Raw genomic sequence first — 6,000 nt, 5'->3', positions numbered from 1 at the left:
TAATGCTGTCCAGGTGAGGAATTTTTATTTTATTGTTTGGTGCCTCTTTGGTCTTGTTTTGAGGGGTCGGTAGAAAATTACGTTTGCTTTGTGAATTGCTTTCTCAAGTATAGATCATGATACTTTAAAGACGAAAGTTGCTTATGAATTAGTTCAAATTCTTTTCCAGGAAATCTGGGAACAAATTCGTAAGGCCTCTTAAGAACAGGTTGCTGGTTACACCTATCTTGATAGCAATGTCGTGATAGCTAAAGTAGTGAATATATGAAAGTGAGAACGTTGGTTTTCTGTATATGGTAAACTTGTATTCTGTCATGTCTCTGATTATTAAAACATCAAGAAAAGGAATTTTGTTGTCTGATTCCCCTTCAACTTTAAATTTGATGCTGGGCACTAATGCATTTAATTTTGAAAGGAATTCATTAAAGTTGCCCAACCTATTATCCCAAAATGTTAGAATATCATCTACATATCTCATCCACATAATGTTTTTGGGTTTTATTGCATTTATTACTGCAGTTTCAAAGTATTCCATCTACAGATTGGCTAAAACAGGACTTAGAGGACTACCCATGCTACACCCGAATTTTTGCTTATAGAATGATTCCCCGAATGAAAATACGTTGTTAGATGCACATAATTCAACTAACTTTATCATTTTGTCAAGCACCAATGGGAAATGTTCTTAATAAGGGGATCATTTTTCCCTCAAAACCTGAAGAACGTCCTGTATTGGTACTTTTGTAAATAGGGAATCTACGTCAAGGCTTAAAAGTTTTATGTTGTGAAGTGGTATATGTGCTTCTCTGAATTTGTGACAAAAATCTTCCGAATGTTTAATGTAACTGGGAGAAAAAGAAATGCCTAAAAAAGGAGAAAGGAGGCCAGCTAACCATTTAGAAATTTTGTAAATGGTTAGCTGGCAGGTAATGGACATCTCAAAAGGAGCATGGGTTTCAGATGTGATCGACAAGGTTTTCATTCAACCAATGCTTAAGAAAATTAAAGGAAGATTATCAGCGGGGATGACCTAAATTGGCTTACCTGTGGATAGATCTCTAGGTATAAATACCACCTTTCCTGTAAACGTTTCTCATTCATATACCTGAAGAGAGAGACAGCAGTCTCTGAAATATCGTACTTTTCTCGCTATATTTTGGTGTTGTATGGCTCCTTTCATTAAATAGAATTCTGTTGTGACAGAAAATTTTTACCAGTCATATATTATATATATATATATATATATATATATATATATATATATATATATATATATATGTATATATATATATGTATATATATATTTTTATATATATAGTATATATATATATATATATATATATATATATATATATATATATATATATATATACATAATAGAGAGAGAGAGAGAGAGAGAAACCAATAAAAATTCTAATACGCTGAGGACAGCGGAAGGCATATATCAAATATTTAACGATAGATGCAAGCTGCTTGTTGACTCTGGTGTTGATAGAGCCATACGTATAACAAACCGAAACTTCCGCTTAAATTTAGGAGGAAGAAATATAATTTTAAAATGGTTTCATCTTAAACCCATGGGTATATATTGTAGACCTTATCTTACCTTAACTTTTTTTTTCGAGAATCGTACTCAGATCTCCAAACGAAATTTGTCGAACGAATGGGTAAAAATTTGGAAGGTAAAACATATAATTTTTATTTTTTTACCTTCTTCGCCCGTTTGTGTATGCTGATACTGACTTGCCTTCAGTAAGATCAAAGCAGATATCCTTTCCCCATTTTATCCCAGCTTTTTTTGTGGTTATAAAAATCTACAGAATTATTTTTGTCTATGGTTCTCTGTCACTTTATACTGATTGAGCCCCGTAGCTTATGTGGCTTATCTTTTTGCTATTTCTTTATACTTTCACTTATTCTTTATCCTTTTTATTTTCTTTTACATATATGTATTAGGTCTGTTTTAATTTTACTCTGCCTTGGCACTTCTATTCAGCGCTTTTGTCTGCATCTAGTATGTCTTCCATACCAACCCTCTAACATTTTATCTCCTAGAATCACTTTACTTTCGTTTCTTTTCGTGTGTGTACACTGGGGCAGAAAGAAATATGAATACTGGTGTAGGGACCCAAAGCCAAAAGGATTAAGACTCTCTCTCTCTCTCTCTCTCTCTCTCTCTCTCTCTCTCTCTCTCTCTCTCTCTTCTTCTTCTTCTTCTTCTTCTTCTTCTTCTTCTTCTTTCTGTTACTGAACAGGCAACTACGTCAGAATGATGATTCTTGATACGAGCATCGGAGGAAACGCACTTGGTTATCGGGAAACTATATTGCAGTTACATTATTCAAATCGAGAGAAGATAAGTCGAATTTCAGAGCCGGAAGTTAGAAAAAAAACTAGAGAATGGCAGTTTGAAATAGATACGAGGGCTTTGAAGTCACTTTTAAAATAAACAACCATGAATGAATGAAGTTTGGCTAATTGCAACGATTTTACATAGAGGCAGCTCGAGGGCCCTCGATATTAGGTTGCCTATGAAATTCCAAACATTATTATTCAGTCAGATTCCAATTAATATCAGAACACCAACGAAGTCCAAGGGTTCTTGAATAACCCTCTTAGAAGGTTTAATCAGAAGTCACACATTAATCTTTGCACAATGTACTTTACATCGAGAATGATTGAAATAAATGAAAAGACGACTGTGTCTGCAAATGAAAGTGGGCAGACTCAGACTGTAAACAAAGGGAGAGAACAAGTGTTTGGAATAAAGACTGAATTGCGTAAATGGCTGTACAGTGAATAAAAGGTGAGGGGAGCTGGTGAGATAGAACCATCAAATATTTAACAAGAGGAAAACATTTTTCGATAAATAGAAGCCTTGGTGGGTGGCTTGGCAGGCAGGAGATAATAATGATGGCTGGGTCTGGAGGCGAAATTCTTTCTATATGGAATCGACATGAATTATTCCTTGAAAACCAATACTTCGTTGGCAAAAGTGCATCCATCTAGCGAAACTAAATTGACTGGTAAAAGCCTTAACGATATTTCTATTTTCAGTTTGGAAAATGAAACTTTGTACAACCAAACCAGGCTATTAATTAATTCTTTATAATTCCTATAACCAAATCTTGTTTAATAGATTGTATAGCATCCTTCAATAGGAGAAAACGGATGTTGAAGCTGTGAACGAATTGACTTTCTGATATAAGTTTGCATTAAGTTTTTCGGAGTTACATTGAGGGTTTTCTATCTCTTCTTGAGGATATGATTCTAAAGAGACATTTTTATTTGAGCATGCAGTAGTAATATCATAATAGATCTGAAGCTTCAAGTTACCCAAAGATTTCAGTAATTGCAATGCTTTAATATCGAAGAACATACCGACTTGTGAAATTATTTTCATGTTCAGAGCTTAATGGTCTTTACAAGTCACCCTGCTCCGACGGTTGCAAGGACCTGCTTCGACTGGAAATTAAAAGGAAACATGAGATTTACCAGTTCTCCAATATCCACACCTTTGTAAGCATGAAGAAACATTGAAAGATTTTAGTTTCACTGGGTCGAAAAGTAAAACTATCTAGTATAACATCAGGAAAACAGAACTGAAGTACAGAGAGTTTCACGTCGAAAACAGTTTCATATAAAAAATGTCAGCAGAAATTTTTGATTTATGTCGACAGCCAGAAACACAGCAGCCCATTTCAAGCAAAAAAGGAACTATTGAGTCTGTCGCAAACCGAACAAATCTGAGATGGTTTAAGAAGTTTGCCATTTCTGCAGTTGAGTTTTCTCTACAAAAAAAGTATCTGTTTTAGTAACATCTTATTCATTTCAGCTGAAGCATGAACTCATTAAGCCATAGCACTTACAGTGATATGGTAAGCCTCCTATTTTTCCAAACAAATAATGCTACATTCTTCATTAAAACAAGCTTTATCATAAACATGATAATGTAACAACTGAAGTTAGGTATTTATTACTATTATACATTTTGAGCCGGTCCTATGAATGGCATTACTTTCAAGAACTACTGATTTAAATCTCATTCATTAAAGAGTTATTTGGACTGGATGAACCATATGATTATACAAATGAATGACTTCTTTCAGATCAAGAGAACTAGATCAGCATTGGATTTAGAGTTCTTTTCCTTATCAACATTAAATAAACACTAGAAGGACATAAAACACTTGCATAAGCTGAAAATGAGGAGACTAAAAACCCATGACAAGGCTGAGAAATCCACCCACGAAAGTTCTCCTCTCCACAAAAGTTACAAAAGTAACCAACATTTTTCTTTACAATCCGCTAATAAGCTTTGCATAAGCCAATCACATCACAACCATGAACATAAATTTCTAATTGAATTTGACCCATTAGTACGGTTTTTCTCTCATTCTGTTCATCAACATTAATTAGTGGAATGTTCCTCGTAGCTTGAACTTTGTCAAAGGTTAAATGCCTATTTGACCTATGACATCCAAACGTGACTTCAGCTTACCTTGCTCTCACTCCGCATATCAGCATCATTTCTGATAATGCACGATGAATATATCTTGCTCGTGTATAATTTAAAGGTGATTGGTCAAGCTGTGATTTGATCTATATTCTTCCCTCTTCGAAAGAGTAATTAATTACTGCCAGCCACCAAAGCCAACTATGGTAAAATTTAAGTAAAAATCTAAACAAAATGATGCACGTGACCCAGAGTTTACAAACAAAGAAGCAAACCTCTCAGAGGTAGAGGGAACTGCTGCCAATGCTCCGTGTCTCACTTCCATTCATCACAGGTCCTCATATTCCTCACAGAAAAATAAATAGGGTTTTCTTTTCTGAAAATCAAGTCTTGGATGATTCCTTGGGCTTAATAGTTCAATGCTTACACTAAATTCAAAGAGATATGTATTTTATTCATAATATTATAATTTTCGACTTTTTTCTTACTAAAATCATTCATTATGCAGGGTGATTTCTTGTTACACCTTGTTTTATATGAAATTATTTGAGAGCATTTCGCCACAATCCCTTTGTAGCATGCAACGTAGTTGTTCTTTTTCTGTTATACAGGTAATTTAAATATGTATTGAGAAGAGAGCACATGTGTACACCAAATTTATGTGTCGAATGACAAGAATTTTGACATATCAGACGTATGATTTTTCCGAATGGCTTCACCATGTTAACGAAGTTCCACTGTTTTTTTCACTTCCCCCGACAAACTCTGAAAATCTCTCCAGTTTGGTAGTTTCCCTTTTCGAGAAAAACTTCTACTTGAACGAAAAAAAAAGATGTTTTATTCAAACTTTCTTTTATCTTATGATAAAGTCTTGTAAAATTAATACAACCGGCAATATCCCTGATGATTTTTGACCAGATATGATTAGTGACACATGTGGCTAGCCTCACATCAACTAGCCATTCCCAAACCAAAGAGCACATTAACTTACACTTTTTTCAAGAACAGGGGGGCAATGATTAAGTCTATATCCACCTCTTTGGAAATGGAGTATGTCCCCACAGAGAAACATGTTTGGGTGAGAATTGTTAACATGAATGATGATTAAATAACAGATAATAAAATAACTGTTTTTAGAAGATTCGCCAAGGAGAGAGTAAATGAAGAGGGAGGAGTGAAATAACTTCATGATTACAAATAGATGAAGACGAACATCATAGTGTAGGCTGGAAACTTAATATTGCTTAAAAAACGTTGGAAAAATCACTGTTTGTTAAAACAATGAAGAATTTATATAGAAATTAAAAAAAAAAAAAAAAAAAAAAAAAAAAAAAAAAAAAAAGCAGTTTTAACACTGCTGGAAAGGCAAATCCTTCACCTGGAACCCGAACGTGACGAGACCTGCAAGTGGAGACCAACATCCAAAGAATACTTTGGATATTGGTGGAGACAATTACACAAATGTTATATGTATTTGACCAAGTTAAGTACCGGTGAAAGATGCTTCATTGAACACCATGACAGACAAGAGATTAAAATTAAGA

This window comes from Macrobrachium nipponense, chromosome 17 (genome assembly GCF_015104395.2).
Source record: "Macrobrachium nipponense isolate FS-2020 chromosome 17, ASM1510439v2, whole genome shotgun sequence".
Lineage (NCBI taxonomy): Eukaryota > Metazoa > Arthropoda > Malacostraca > Decapoda > Palaemonidae > Macrobrachium > Macrobrachium nipponense.
The sequence above is the reverse complement of the archived record's forward strand: the minus strand, read 5'-3'. Positions refer to the sequence as shown.